A 17,367-nucleotide genomic window follows, 5' to 3' on the forward strand; every position below is an offset into this window, starting at 1 on the left:
AGGCATCCAGCATTTTAATTTGCTAAATCTGACAACCCTAGTTTACTTAGGCCAACATAGGGTCTATTCTTATGAGGACTGGTTGGATTTTGAAAGAAAAGTTAAGAAAACATCCTTGGTGCTTGGCTGCCAACTGTTTGTAAACCTGGAATCATTCTTTAGCAAAATCTTAAAGAAAGGGAAATGTTGTCTGTTTTTTTTAAAATTTTTTTTACCTTATCTTTCTCCCTCATCCCATGTCAGGTGGCTTGAGTAATCTTTAAGCTATTTTGCAGCAACATTGTCCTTGCCATACATCATAATAAAAATAATAACTGTCATTGATTGGGGTGTATGCCAGGCATATTGCTAAATACTTTAGGTGTGTTATTTAATTCTCACACTAATAGTAGGTGATATTATATCTGATTTTACAGGTGAGGAGAGGGCTGAGGCTCATAAAGCTTACCTGACTTGTCTAAGATTAGTTAATAAGTGAGAGAGGAGGCAGTGGCCCAGCTTTTTCCCAAGAGCAGTTTTGTTGAAAAAGAAGGGAGGAAAGTCTGTGAAATTAGTCCTTTGCATCTTACTGTGAATGTGTTGGGAAGTGTTCTTTTCCCAGGGACTTTGGAGTTTTGTTTTGGCCGTGAAAAGAATCCAGGTCTCTGAGTTCCTTATCTCTTGTCTTCATGGCACTGTAGCAATTCTCCTTCCCTCCTAGTTGCTCATCTTTGCAGGCTGTTGGGCAAATTCGAATTCCAAAATAGAAGAGAGCCTGCAAACCCCGAAGACATTGACTTGTACTTCATTCTTCCACAAAACGATGCTGGGTGGTTCTATTCTGCTGGACTAAGCCTGGAAGACTCATCACATTCATTGTTCAAGGCAATTGATTAACCCTTGAGAAAGCAGGCCAGTAACTGAAGTTTGTTTAAACAGTGACTCAGCCATAGTCCAGAATTAGGTAATAGGTCTTTATTACCTTTACTTTCTTTCCTAGAAAAAGAGTTGACTAAGTTCTAATAGTGGAGTGATTGTAGCATTTGGAGGTCCTTATAAAAACTTCAGATGTTGTCACTAAATGTTTTTCAAGATCCTCAGTATGACGTCCTTCTCATTTCAGTTCTTCCTTATTAAAAGAAAAAGGTGCAGTTTTTATTTTTCTTGACTCGGTCACCAAGGTCCTTCTCTTGAGTCGTGTGTGTGCGTGTGTGTGTGTGTGTGTGTGTGTGTGTGTGTGTTTCTGTGTTTCTTCCCTCAAAAGACACTAATAGGCCTGTGTGATAATATTTTGCTAGTCACATCTCTTTCCCCAAATCTTAACAGACATTTATTCTGCAATTTGAGATTGTAATTGAAAACAGGGGAATAGAAGAGGCCAGGGAATCTTTAAACAAAGGGACATTAAACTACATCCCAATAAGTGGGAAAATTGGGCCTCTTCATAATAGGCATACTATGTCTTTGTGTTGAATAACCACAGCTAATCTGAATACAACTCTGCCTTGGGAGACATACCGCAAAAAAGGCTAAGGATAACTCAGGCTCTGGCACTGGTCAGCTGTGTGATTTTGAGCAATTCACGTAACATCACTGCATTTCAGTTTTCTCATTTCCAAAGGTAATGTTCAGTGTTCCTCAAGCTTCGTTATCAGTATATCCTTCTTCATGGTTTCTTTTTTTTAATTGTTGTTGATGCCTCCTCACATCTATACTCTTATTGAGCTAACATTAAAATAAGGCTCTTTTTTTTTCCTTTTAACTGAGGTAAATATTGTAGATGAGGAATGAAAGGCAGGTGTGAAAGATAGAGACAATGGCCAGAGGGAAGTGGGTTGGAGGCTGGAAAGATTTTGCCAGAACAGGTGAGGGCAGACAGAGCTGGGCTTCCTGGAAGTTCTTTAGGAAAAGACGTTTGGGCCCAGTGATGGAGAGAGTAGGAAGATCTAAGACTAAAGAGGGTTCTAAATGAAAAGGTTGCCAGTAAGGGCTTAGGAAAGTGGACTCTTGGGGCCGCAGAGCTGTCTGCTCCACGTTGAAGCACACTGGGCTTCCTCCCTCAGCCTCTTTCCCCAACCCCACCCTGCTGGAACCTCAGGCCACCACCCTATGCTTCCTTCAGGCTCACTGGTGTCTAACCTGTTCCCTACAGCCCCGCCTTAGGGAAGGCAGAGCCGAGGGGAAGTGAAGCGTGGGAGTTGGGACCCTGGAGGGAAGGTTGGAGGGGGATTCAGAGGTGGGGGCAGAAGGATGGATGAGGTTAGGAGGGGCCAGAGAAGCTGGAGGTTTTAGAATAGGGAAACAGGAGGGGATGAATAACAGCCATATCAGACTGAGCTGGTTGTGTCTTGAGATACTGTGCTGCATAGTATCTGGTGAGTTATGTGTAAGCTACCTGAAATAATAATCGTTGCATGCAATTGCATCTACCTCAGTATGTTGCATGGTGTGGTATGTGTAGAGGTAGTAAAAACATACCTAAAATAACATCCCTAACCATTTGGGAAATATCCAGGTTGATGCGATTATATTGAACAATTTTCTTGTACTAATGTCCTACCTATGCTACCTCATTTAATCTTACGATACCTACTGTGAGGACGGGTATATTAGTCTATATATTTTATAGATGAAGAAACTGAGGCTCAGAGACATTCAAGGACATGTAATTGGATTGGAAGCCAGATTTTTGGAGTAAGTCTGGGCTTCAAGGGATGCTTCCAGCTCTACTGTTCTATTCCACCTCTCCCTGCCCCCCACTGTTGCCAATTTCTGAAAGGGAAAAGATTCTTAATGAGAAAGGGCAACTTGTGGGCTCCATGTTCCATGCCACTTATTTTATAAACTCTACAATCAAAAGTCTGCAAATCAAATGACTTACCTATCTTTGTTTTTGGCAGTTTTCTTCATCATAATTATTTCAAATAACCTGATTCTCTTTTCATCATGGTTTTACATTCAAGTGATAAGAGAGCTAATTGGAAGAATTAAAGAATGACTGAAATAGAACTTGACCTTGACCTTGGTGGTGGAAGGTGCTCAAACTTTGGAGTTAGAAGGCATGGATTTCAGTTTTGGTGCTACCACTTGCGGTGGCCGTGGTTAAGCTATTTAAATTCTCCAAGTCTCAGTTTCATCCAATGTATAATAATAATATGGATAATAATACCACTTCATACAGTTGTTGAAAAGGGAAGGAAAAGATAAGATGTCTGTGACAGCATTTTGTTAAGCACAAGGCACTTATGGATAGAAAACATTATATTGTGTTGGACATTGATGTAACGATTAGGTCTTTCTCCAAGAGCAAAACAGAATTTTGGTATTCATTATATTTGCTTGGTTAATGCCTACTATCACACTGCTGGTTTGAATTACAAATCTAGTTTTCTATTTCTCCCTAACAAATGAATGCAAAGATTGCCAAATATTTACTCACTTTGCACTGTGTGGATATATTAGGGGAACCACTGACGGAAACCACCCACCCTAGCCAGGCCCGATAGTAACCACTTGCATAGTTATCTTACAACAGGAGGTCCTGGCAAGGAATGCAGAACTAACAAGCTACCACAAACTGGAATAATTTAGGAAAGGTCAGAAGGATGGAGGAGATGCCAGTCCATATGTCCTGCCAACCTCCCAGAATCCTTCTTGCTGGAATCCATCTTGGCTGAGCGATGTGTGCGCCACCAGGAAGGACCCTGAGTCAGAGTGATTGGCCAGAGACAAGCTGGAAACTAACCCCATCACCATAAAACCTGAGACTGCAAGCAACTTGCTAGAGCAGTTCTCCTGGGCCCTGCTGCTCTCCTCCCAGGTGCCCCCTCCCAGTAAAGTCTCTTGCTTTGTCAGCATGTGTGTCTCTTCGGACAATTCGTTTCCGAGTGTTAGGAGCCCACTCTCAGGCCCGGAAGGGGGTCCTCCTTTCCTGCAACAGATATAGCCCAAGTAAGAGAGTTTAATATAATAAAAACTTTCACAGGTACTACTTGATCATTAAGAAAGTTTGGAATCGGAGTCTTCTAATATCCCACCAATATTCACCTGAATCTGCTGCTATAGAAACTGCCAATTAATTAGCAAATATTTATTGAGACTTTACTCTTGGTAGAGCATTTTTGTGAAATTGAGCATGCAGTTGCCAGAGGCAACTGTACACAACCATGCAGTACAGCCAAGGGGCATCTTCATATGGACTGGGATGCCATGGTACTGCTCGAAGGTATGCAGTGCGGAGGCTGAAATATATATTTCCTGGATTAGCAATGAAAGTACAAAATAATTTCAAATGATGCCCCACAGGGCTTTTGCAAATAGTGATAATTTGTACTTGGAAGTTTATTTCAAGGGAAATTCAAACATTTCAACCCAGAATTATCTGGTAGCCTACTATGAATTAATGAAAGAATTCAAAGGCAATACTTTGTTTCAAATTCATCAGACCTCTCCTTTCCTGAAGCAATAGAGAAATTTACCCTGAAAGGGCTTAGAAGAATGAAACAGGCTAAGGTGATTGTATAAACTCTCTCAAAATTCTAAATCTAACCAAGAGTGTGATTACTTTCTTCCTAAGGCAGGGCAAGAAGTCAAAGGTATTTCTAAAATCTTCAAAACTGAAGCATTAAATTCTGATTTCTTCCAAGTCTGACATCTTTTAACAGTAAAATTATTGACAGGTTGGTTCTTTATTTGCAATTAAGAAAACAAGTACTCATATTGAGTAATAAACAATTTTATTTTATTTTATTTATTTTTTATTTTTTTGCGGTACACGGGCCTCTCACTGTTGTGGCCTCTCCCGTTGCGGAGCACAGGCTCCGGACGCGCAGGCTCAGCGGCCATGGCTCACGGGACCAGCCGCTCCGCGGCATGTGGGATCCTCCCGGACCGGGGCACGAACCCGTGTCCCCTGCATCGGCAGGCGGACTCTCAACCTCTGCGCCACCAGGGAAGCCCAACAATTTTATTTTTTAAGTTAAGTAGCCATCACTCAAATATTTCAGATTTAAACCTAATTAGTTAATTATACCTACCATGTTCCGATATAAATATTGAATTATTTTACTGATTGTAAGTTATGTTTTCTCTCTTGTTGAAAAGCTGTAACTTGGAGTTTTAAAATCAACTTAAGAGGGACAATATTGGATATGAAAAATCTCCCTTCTCTGCCTTATAAAAATAGTTTAAGAATCAAATTATGCAGTGGCAACTTAGCAATTGAATTAAGTTAAAATTATCAAAAGAAAGGTATGGAAACATTACTCTTAATGAGTGATCTGTTTGATCCTGAACTGGAAATGTTCCTAGGAAGTAAGAGTATAGAATGGAGTTTTGTAGAAAATAATGGACTGAGAATGAAAAAACAAAAACAGAATCAAAAACAAAAAAACCCCACACTGGATGATCCTGCTGGCCTCATTTCACTTCTGTGTCTCTGGAAGGTGTGGGCGTAATGGCTGGTTCAGTTGGTAATATTTGATCCACAAGGTCATCTACGAGTCATCAGTACAAACCGTTTGAAGAGTATGAGACCTCCAAATGTTTCTTTTATTCTATGCAGAATCAGATTACTATTTTGAAGAATCTTTGCTATGTGATGGGGCAACCAGTCCATTCATTGTAGTAAATTAAGCTCTTATCTGGTGATTTGAGCCATGTAGACAATCATGATTGGATTACTATTAGCAGGTAAGAATTTCTAGGGGTTATGGGTTCACTCTTACTGGAAAAGTACAAATTAAAGCAGTTTCCTCATAAGATATTGTTCATAGAATTGGTTGCCTTTGGACATTTCAGACCTTGTATAATCACTGTGGTCGAATATTAAATACAGTCATTACAGGTAATGAAGCTGTTTTTAAAATTACTTTAAAAAATGAATACTGGGCTTCCCTGGTGGCGCAGTGGTTGGGAGTCCGCCTGCCGATGCAGGGGACGCGGGTTCGTGCCCCGGTCCGGGAAGATCCCGCATGCCGCGGAGCGGCTGGGCCCGTGAGCCATGGCCGCTGGGCCTGCGCGTCCGGAGCCTGTGCTCCGCAATGGGGGAGACCACAGCAGTGAGAGATGGTCGAATATTAAATACAGTCATTACAGGTAATGAAGCTGTTTTTAAAATTACTTTAAAAAATGAATACTTATACAATCAAATGATTATTATTACATTAAAGGCCATTCCCTTATCCTATTAGAGAGTGAAACAGCTCTAGCATAGTGCTGGAAAAGACCTTGGTGATCAAGTCATTCTTAGTTGACTGATAAGGAAAGCAAGCTAGGTGGAGGCTAAGTTGCTCAAGTTCACCCAGAATGATAATTAAAACCCAGTTATCCTCTTACGAAATTGCCTTCAGAAACACACAAGAAAACCACTCACTGTGGTAGAGACAAACGTAGTTTTCAACCAAAATGGAATAATACATTTGAATCAACACCTCACTCATGAGACTTGCTTCCAAATTATTTGAGGCTTAAATTATTTTTATTATGGAAAATTTCAAACATATACAGAAGTACAGAGAAAAATATAATGAACCCTAGTGTACCTGTTATTCAGTTTCCATATTATAAAACATTTTGTTAGTCTTATATTATTATTTTTTTTAGATTTATTTTGTTTATTTTTTATTTTTGCCTGCATTGGGTCTTCGTTGCTGCGTGTGGGCTTTCTCTAGTTGCTGCAAGTGGGGACTGCTCTTCGTTGCAGTGCACAGGCTTCTCATTGCGGTGGCTACTCTTGTTGTGGAGCACGGGCTCTGGGCACACGGGCTCCAGTAGTTGTGGCACGTGGGCTCAGTGGTTGTGGCTCGTGGGCTCTAGAGCGCAGGCTCAGTAGTTGTGGTGCATGGGCTTAGTTGCTCTACAGCATGTGGGATCTTCCTGGACCAGGGCTCAAACCTGTGTCCCCTGCACTGGCAGGTGGATTCTTGACCACTGCACCACCAGGGAAGCCCAGTCTTATATTATTTCCCATCCCTACTACTACTACTACTACTACTACTACTACTGGTGATGGTGATAGTGTTTTTGCTGGTATATTTCAGTCTTCAAAGAAAATCCCAACTATCCTGTCATCTAACTAGAGTTACTAGTTTATTATGCACATTATATGCATAATATATGTCTGACATATAAGGGCATATTTTTTTTTAAAACACAAATCAATGCCATACCTAACAAAATTAACAATTTCTTAACATTATCTAATACCCAGTCCAAGTTTCCTTGATTATTTCAAAAGTATTTCTTAGAGTTAGTTTATTTGAATCAGGGTCCAAACAAAGTGTGCACATCACATTTGGTTTTTATATTTTTAACTCTTTTAATTTATAATGGTCTCTCCTTTTCTTGTTAAAAAATGCTACTGTTTATTGAGTAAACCGAGTTAATTATCCTGAAGAATGTGCTGGATTCTGAATGTGGCTGATTGGTTTCTTCTGGTGTTTAACTTTTTTGCTAGCCTCCTTATTTTATTTTATTTTTTTTGCGGTAGGCGGGCCTCTCACTGTTGTGGCCTCTCCTGTTGCGGAGCACAGGCTCCGGACGCGCAGGCTCAGCGGCCATGGCTCACAGGCCCAGCCGCTCTGCGGCACGCGGGATCCTCCCGGACCGGGGAACGAACCCGCACCCCCCGCATCGGCGGGCAGACCCCCAACCACTGCGCCACCAGGGAAGCCCTCTTTTTTTTTTTTGAAGCAAGTGCTTTGTACTTTTTGTTGCATCACATGAGGAAGCATAACTTTGGATGTTCCATTTTCAGATGGTGTCAGCCTGATTTCTTCCTTATAAAGTTCCTTATCAAATTTCACCTAGTGGTCTTAGCACCTATGATGATTATTGCCCTGATCCATTATTTTATTAGAGGTTGCAGAATGTTGACTTTCTAATTTTACTATACTTGCTGCACTTATTGGCTAGAAATGTTCTGTAAAAGACTTTCCTCAGCAGCTATTGGCTTTGCTGAAATATAGCTCATACAGGAAAGCTGGGCTAAGTACTCAATTTATTCCCTTTATTTGTCAGTTTTTAAAGTAATGGGTTGGTGATATAGCCAATTCCTGTTATGAAAATGAGGTTTATTTTCCACTATGTTTTTTCAAATATTTGCTCTATTTTAATCAGATACTATTATTATTCCTTTTTGATACTCAAATTGTCCCATCTTAGGCTACTAGGAGTCTCTTCAAGATTGGCTCTTGAGTCAGGTTGGCCTTTTGATATCTTGTTCTCTGGCACAACATAAACAATACCTAAAGAAAGAGACAAAATTTGTGCCACAGACATTTAAAGGAATATATTAGTTCTGAGAATTATAAAGGAGGTTAGTTGTTTTTGAGTTGACAGTGATGTTGGAATAAGTATTCAAAGTAATTCATCTGGAGGGGACAATAGTCATATGAATTTTTTGGTGATATTTATTCTTAAAAACCCAACCACTTCACATCATTTTACAGGCATACCTTAAAGTGTGATCTTCATTTTAAACCAAGTGACATGGAAGTTCAGAATATTATGTCACATATTGTTCATTAACTATCTTTTTCAAGGGCTGAGGATCCAGGGATGGAAAATAATGCAGGAGAGGCGTACTGACTCAAAAAGTTGGGTTTATCATTTAGGTTCCAAAAATACCCCCGTTTGGTTTCTGTAAAGGGGAGTGGAGCACACTGACGAAGAGATCAGGTGTTGGATTCAGAGGGATGTGTATTGTGACTCCTCCAGATTCTGGATCTGATGCCTGTCAAAGTCACCTAACCTTTGCAAGATTGTTTTCTTCATATGTGAAACAGGGTAATAACGCTGATTTCATCATGTAGGAATTAAGATGTGATGAAGTAATTGTAAAGCATTCTGCGTAGGACATGCATTGGTGACTGGTGAAAGCAGCATTTGGTAAAGATGTCTGGATGAGGTTGATGGTGGCAGGGAGGACAGTACAGCATGGTGGGGGTGGACCGTCGGAAGGAACCACCTGCTGACTTTTCAAGTCCAGAATCCATTAGTCTCCATCATATTTTAGGATGCTAGCTTTATAAAATTTCTGAGAAGGGACTTTACAGGACTTCTGTCTAACCCCTCATGTTATACGTAAGAAAACTGAAGCCCAGTGAATTTAAGTGACTTGCAGTAACACCACTAGCACTATGAAATGAAAGCACTAAGCCTGGAGCAGCATTGTCCAACAGAAATACAGTGCAAACCACAGACATGATGTTAAGTTTCCTAGTAGCCACTCGTATATTCACATATACAGAATGTCTCAATTCACACTAGCAACATTGCAGGTATTCAGTACCCCATGTGGGTGATGACCACTATACTGGACAGGACATCCAAAGCTAGTTCCTTAATTCTCAAGCTTATACATTCTCTGGTACAAAACATGACCTTCTTATTATTATTCATATCAGAAATAATTGCCTTACAACATACATGGACCATCAAACATTATTTTTTATCTTGAAGAAAATGTCACTTGTGGTCATGATGCATTTTAGAGAATTCTAGATAAACCTTTCCCAGAGACCTACCACTTCTAAAAGCTCTACCAGTAGCCTACCAATGAGTAATTTTTTTTCCACACACACACACTGTATTTTATTTTTACAACAGATAAATCAACTGACACCAAGCACTGTAAATGGATGACCACAACAAAAACAACAATGATTGCAATTACCAAACACAAAACACACCAATGAGTAATTTTAAAGGAGGACTTTTTTTTTAGACACAAGGTGCTAACTGCAATCATAGAGACATATTCTTCTGAGAACATGACTTTTGGCTAAAAGTTCTTTCAATACATTATTAGAGAAAATCAAATTGTAGGCCCATTTCTAGGAGATGCACAAGTTTTTACAGCATGCATTAGCTTCACTCCAGTCTTCATTGTATCTTGCATATTTTAGTTTCCCATTAGCACATTTACTACTTTTTAAAAATAGTGTCATTTAAAAATTAAAGTTATACATATACCTGGTTTTAAGAATAAGAAATTACTCTAGAATTATTTTAAAGACAGCCATTATATCTTTTAACTCTATTTCCTGATTCACCTTCGCCCCAATCCTCCAGAGACAAATACTTCGAACTCTTCCAGTTACTTCTTCACAATTGTAAATAACACTTTTGTTTTCTATCTTGACTTTCCAGTTTTAGGCACTTTTATGGCAACTTTTGTGCTATGAAAGATAAAGATTTAGCTCCCTCTCCCCCCTCCCCCCATCGTTCTCCCCCCTTACAAATGTAATCACTCTCCTGACCCCTCTCCCACCCAAAACAGTTATATCATAATTCTGGTTAGAGAGTTCAGTGTTCGGCAGTATGATTGTTGTCTGTAAATATTATTCATGCCTTAGTCATGAAGTATACAGTAATTGTTCTTCTTTTCTTACAAAGTCTTTTCTGCTGGAGTTAACAATCTTGTTTTGTTGTTTTATTTGGATTTTCATTTATGTATCCAACCCCAAACTCTCTTACCTGAGAAGTGCAGTTTGAGCTTTTGCCTGCAAGATGAGTACATGAAAATTAGTTGATGGAGGGATGGAAAGAGGAAAAGCATCTATTAAGAGGGAAGAATATGTGCAGAGGCCCTGTGGCTATAGGACAATATGGTAAAAGTGAAACCATGAGGTGGTCAGGGTGAGTAGAATTTAGAGATTAAGGGAGAGAGATGAAATAAACTGCTGGAGAGGCAGGAAGGGCTGGGCCATGCACAGTGTATAGGCACTATTAATGGTTTGGTCTTGATCTTAATTACAGTTAAAAGAAATCCACTTAAGCATTTCTAGCAGGAAAGTGAGATGGCCAGAATTACACTCTTTACTCCATTCTGTGCATTCCTTCATTTTTTTTTTTTTTGCGGTACGTGGGCCTCTCACTGTTGTGGCTTCTCCCGTTGCGGAGCACAGGCTCCGGACGCGCAGGCTCAGCGGCCATGGCTCACGGGCCCAGCCGCTCCGCGGCATGTGGGATCTTCCCGGACCGGGGCACGAACCCGTGTCCCCTGCATCGGCAGGCGGACTCTCAACCACTGTGCCACCAGGGAAGCCCCCATTCCTTCATTTTTTTATAATGACATTATACTTTGATTAAGTTAGGATCTTTTCTGTTGTTTGCAATCAATGAAGCTTAACTGATTCCGCAGCTCTCTCGATTTGCATTCTGTTGTCAACACTCAGTTGGACTGGATTTCATTACACTGGGTCCTGTTTTATTCTGTTGCCTGAATATTGCCTAAAGCTACAAATACACCGTTCGAAAGATTCTTTTGTATTTGTAGCATATAGTTGTTTTTGGTTCCCTTTAATAGCTGTTGTTGAATTCAAATCCATTCACAGCTGTCATTTTTCAGGTACAGTTCTCAGGTTAAACCTCTTTTCAGTCAAGTCTTTTAGTGTGTCAAAAAGAACTTTAATTTGTTTCTGGCATGTTATCTCTTTTAAGTCCAAAGAACTCCAGGCATGACCATTGTCACCGCACGATTCAGCTGCAATTCATTTGTTGTCTTGTTTTCATTTGTTAATAAATTTTAATTTATTTATAAAAGGGGCAAAAATTCATGATGCATGAGTATCACATTTTTTCCTTTCCCCTTACCTGAACCTGAAGATTTTGTGCTTGCCCACGGCTACCTCCTCTCCTTTTACCTATTGTGCTGATCAGACCAGTCAGTGAACCAGGGATGGGGAGGGAGTTGTTTCAGAAAGAGCTAAGAGGTATTGCGAAGTGCAAAAATGCCCACCCAAAATGCTAGTACAAAAGAGAGTTCAGGAGAGGAACAAGAAAACAGAAGTGTATGTGATGATAGGAATGTTGGGTAATTAAAACATTTTTTTTTCCAGAAAATGAAGAATGGGGAGAACAATTTGGGGCAGTTACCATGAAAGTTGGGGGTGGAGAGAAATGTGAGAAGAATTTTAAGATGTGGTGCAGTAGGTTTATTTTTAAAAATAACTTGAAGAATCAGAATTACTTTTTTTCTTCTTTGAATGTTGTGAGACTGGGTCATGTAGACCCTCACTTATATTCGAGTAGTAGTAGATTTGTACTAAGATTGGGAAACAGCAGATGGAGCTCCAAGTTATTTTTTTGATACATCACGCTAGTGGCAGAGTTCTTTGTTAGTATGAAGAAATAGGCTCTGGGCATTGTCTGGAAGGAGAGGGCAGTATCAAAAACTACTTTTTATGCATAAAAACATCATGGGAATATGATTTTTGAGAGGGTATCTTAAGGGATTAAGGAACCAGGGAGATGGGGAGAGGGTCAAGCAACATGATGAAAGGGCCAGGACTTCAGTGCAAAATATGGCCATTGCGAAATTTCCAGTGGTGAAGATGGCTGGGAGAAATTCAAGAACAGTGATGTGTAGTGTTAGATTTATAACTGTTCGCTCTGCCATAACGGAACCCTCCATTGTTATGTCCAACACGACCCTGTGGGAGACATACTTAGGGAGATATTCAGTTAACATTGACCAGAGAAAAAAATAGCTATAGGAAGCTAGAATGAGTAAGAATAAGGCTTCTGTAGGATCTCGAAATAAGAATAAGTAGTAATATGAGAGTATAATTTCCTATAATCTGTAGAAGCATTGGGAAGAGCATTATGGATTGGGGGCAGGAGTAATGGAAGCATGACCCTATAAATTGGAAGCAGACACGTAGATTAGGAGAATACCGTAGCTTTTCTCCCATCATCGACAATGGTTGTTTCTTTGGATGGTTTTCATTTTTTTTTGACTGATGTGAAAAAGCTGACTCCACAGTCAGCTACTGAAGAAAGAATTTGCAAAAGCATCCTTTCTATCCAGAACGAAGCGATAATTGAGTTCAAACAACAACAATAAAAAACTTTGTTGCTCTTCTAACAGCAAAGTTGGCAAATCACAAGACATTTAATTTTATGGGGCTAGATGGGCTCCTGGGAAACCCAAGATTAAATACCTTGAACAATTTGTTAAGGGTTCTGCACTCTAAATGGCCTCGAGATCAGTACAGCTGCGGGCAATTTGCAGGAGACTGGCAATGTGGTGTGTGGACCCAGTGGCAGGGAATGCTAATCTGAGACTATCCCCTCCAGCAGCTTTTGCCATTCATCATTTTCACATCCAGATGGCTCCCATTGTCTTTCTAGTCCCCTTTTTGTGCAAAGTGGCTGCTCTTAAATCATGGTATATTAGTCTTGGAAGCAATTTTATTATTCATCTAGTAGTCCAATTACAACTCTTTGTAGAAGAGGAATTGGAAACCCAAAGAGGGGAAATATCACGGTTAGATCTACCCAGTTACTTCATGTCACAGCTGAGACAAGAACATTTATCTCTTGGATCTCAGCCCGGTGCTCATTCCAGTTCACCAGGATCTCATAACTTAGGTGAAAACATGTAGCACAGGATTTGGAGTCAGATGATCTCAAGTCCAGATCTCATCTCTGTTATATAATGTGACCTGGGAATGTTAACCCTGTTTTCTCATGTGTAAGATGAGGATGATAATGGAACCTCCATCACAGGCCGTCATGACAACAAATGGATACTGATATTTAAAGTGCTTATTATGGTGTCTGGTCCATAGTAAATGCTCAGTTAGCTTTTATCATTATGGCTCCAAGTCTTTTCACATTAAAGCATGAAGAATTGGTTCTTTTTAGGAAGCAAGGCGGAAGAGTTTTTTGTTCATGAGCTTCTGGCCAGGCATACGTATTAATAATATAGTTCAGTTCAGTGATCAAGGCTTGCCAACATGATGGTTGAAAATGTCTTTCAATAGGGAACATTTTGCTAGACAGTACGGAGAATGAAAATTTTAAGTTCTTAAATACTGTGCCCCCTGTTGGTACCTGGCAACCATTGGTAATTCATTGGTAATGATCATTAGTGGACCTTGTCAGCAACTTGGGGTACCAAATATAAAGAGACTCTCTGAATTCATGGTATTCTGCATATTTAAGGAACTGTTTGCTTTTTCAAGATTATAAAAATGGCTTCAAAATAAAACAACACAATCTTTCTCTGAGTTAAAAACTTGAAATCTTGTAAGGTGATCAGCATCTGGAAGATACTGGAAAAAATATACACTTGGAAAAAATTAGCAAGAAAACAATAGTGTTTGACGTACTGACATTTATTTACTCTCTACTGAACAGTCTTTCCCATGAGTCATAACATCTTTACCATTAGTTATAGAAGTTCAATTTCCATGACATCAAAAGCCTCCACAGACTAATTGCAGAGGAATTACATGAGGGCGAAAGTTTTAAGATTCAAATTCCTTTGGTTCTACCCTAGAGGTTTTGGTTCAGAAGGTCTAAGGTAGGGCTCAGGAATCTGCATACCTAAAATCTCTCTAGATGATTCTTGGGCACCAAAAATTGAAAACCACTGGCCTAAGGGAAGTACTACTTTGGGATTCTGTTGCTTCAAACAAAAATATTCCATGTCTTAAGAAAACCTAACATACTCAAATCTTAGAATTAAAATGACTAGGTAGGACCGGGTGGTCCAGTGGTTAAGACTCCTCACTTTCACTGCCGAGGGTCCAGGTTCACTCCCTGGTTGGGGAACTAAGATCCCACAAGCGGTGCGGTGCAGTCAAAAGTAAAAAAAATAATAAAAAAAAATAATAAAATAAAAATGACTAGGTAATGCTTATATGCATCTCTCAAGGATTTCTTGCTCTATAAAATGATTTATGTTTTGTTTTTATAATAGTGAGTTTTTGCACATGTGATTTTCTTTGTACAAATTTGATTAATGCTAACCTCCCCTCCCCAAAACAACAATAAAAATCCAAACAAGCAACAAATGTCAATAATCAGCTCAAATCTGACCTTACCTATGAAGTCTTCTTCTGAGTTTAGATGGTCCTTGATATCTAAGTCACTCACCATCCTGCTTTTGTAATACAAGGCATTTTCACATGTATATAGCTTGTCTCCTTAATTATATTTTGAATACTTTCAAAACAAGGACTGTGAGTACATTTGCTTGTGATCCTTGCATTCTTCCCTTCTTCCCTTCTTGCTTGCCGTTATTCGTTTATTCATCAAAATTTATCAGATGTCTGCTGTAAGTCAGGTTCTGTAATAAGTTCCAGGGTGGAGGGAAATCCAATGACACTAAGATGAGGGTATGGACTATATCAGGTGTTGGCAAACTACAGTTCACCGGCCAAATCTAGCCAGCTCCTTTTTTTTGTAAGTAAAGTTTTATTGGAATACAGCCATACCCATTCATTTAGATATTGTCTGTAATAGCTGCTTTTTTGCTACAGTGGCAGAACTGAGTAGTTGCTGTAGAGACTATATGGCCTGAAAAGCCTAAAATGTTTACTGTAGTCAGCTCTTCATATCCATGGGTTCTGCATTCATGAATTCAACCAACCACAGATTGAAAATATTTTTTAAAAAAATTCCAGAAAGTTCCAAAAAGCAAAACTTGAATTTGCTGCATACTGGCAACTATTTACATAGCATTTACATTGTATTAGGTATTAAAAGTAATCTAGAGATGATTTAAAGTATTTGGGAGGATGTGTGTAGGTTATTTACAAATACTACACCATTTTATGTAAGGGACTTGAGCATAAGCAGATTTTGGTATTGCAGGGGTTCCTGGAATCAATCCCCCATAGATACCAAGGGACAACTGTATTTGTCCCTTTACAGAAAGTTTGCTGACTCCTGGATTATATGATTGCTAAGGTCCTGCCCAGTTCACAGCACTCCACTGATGAATGCTATGAGCTGGAAGTGCAGGGTCCTGTCAGGGGCTGATGGGTATCTCAGGAGACAATATTTAATCTGAGACCTGGAGGATTTGTAAGAGTTAAGTAAGGCAGGCCAAGAATGGGGGAAGGGCATTCCAAGTTTTTGAGTTTTATGAGATTTTATTTCCCAAAAAAATGTTGTGGCCCAATAGAAGGGGAAGGTAAAAACATATAAAGACTACCAATATTTATTGTTATTATATAGGAAATATGATGAAATGATTATGTTCTGAATCAGTGGTCTTATGACTTTTTTTCAGCTAACTAAGCATGCGGAATTAGATGCCATTTAACCTTTTAGAGCAGGGATCAGCACACTTTTATCTTAATGGGAAAATAGTAAATATTTTAAGCTTTGCCAGCCATACAGTCTCTGCCACAACTATTCATTTCTGTTACTGTAGCATGGAAGCAGCTATAAGCAAAATGTAAATGAATGAGCATTGGCTATGTTTCAATAAAACTTTATTTATGAATAGTGAAATTTGAATTTCATATTATTTTCATGTGTTGTGAAATATATATTATTATTCTTTGATTTTTTTTCAATGAATTAAAAATGTAAAAACCATTCTTAGCTCGTGGGCCATACCAAAACCTGGTAGGTCATAATTTGCAGACCCCCATTTTGGTATGACATTCTTTGCTGGTAAAATGGGAGGATATTTTCTCTACCAACCACCTAGGGTGGTGATGAGTGAGAGGCATTTGTTCTTTGAAGTTCTTTGCGTAGGGCAACATGTTCAGATGTGATATACTGTCATTGTATATTCACAAAATTATCGAATTATCCACAGTTGCAGCATGCACACTTTTCCTGAGAGTTGATGAGAAATTTATCTTTTTCATGAATAATTTTTGCTGAAGGAAGGGAAAATTTGAATATATTTTCCATATGTAATAGTACAAGTATGATTCTTTTATTCCTAATATTCCTAGAACACTGGTTGTAAGTTATTTTCTAAGCAGAGAAGGGTTTGAGCTAATTACAACTCAGATATCTTATTGTACTTTATTTTTCCTCTTCTCATTGAACTTAACATTTTTTATTTTATGTAGATGGTTTGTTGGAGAGACTGGACTTGAGAAGGTACAATCAGGAACCAGCTTCATTATTTTCCAAGCACTGCCTTCAACTAGACTCTTTGGATCACCTTCCCCAATTGAGAGGATTTCTTCGCCAAATCTCAGACACTTTCAGGTATTTGAACAGTCTCATTATCAGATATTGTGAATTTGTGTGCAACCCAAATCAAAACGTTAATCACTGATCTAAGTCAGGGTTTCTGTCTAAGCAACCTCTTCCCTGCAGGCCTGACCGCTGAATCCCTAGTCTACCACTGGGAAAGGGCAACGTAGTTCATTCTTTGGTTGTGCTTGCTCCACCTGGTCCTTCCATTCCCTCTGCTGCTTATGGCTCTTCTAGAGTTGAGCACAGAGCGTGTACGAGTGTATGTGGATGTGTGTGTGTGTGTGTGCACACGTGCACGCACGTGCTGAACTTACAGAGAAAGGGCCAGGCGTTACTTCTCTGATGCTGGTCAGTTTGATTGCTGGTGCTTTGTTTCATGACAAGGGTAACCTGCTGGCTCTTCCTACCATGGGGCACTTGTAAGGA

This window comes from Neophocaena asiaeorientalis, unplaced genomic scaffold (assembly GCF_003031525.2).
Source record: "Neophocaena asiaeorientalis asiaeorientalis breed wild unplaced genomic scaffold, Neophocaena_asiaeorientalis_V1.1 scaffold268, whole genome shotgun sequence".
In the NCBI taxonomy this organism is placed as follows: domain Eukaryota; kingdom Metazoa; phylum Chordata; class Mammalia; order Artiodactyla; family Phocoenidae; genus Neophocaena; species Neophocaena asiaeorientalis.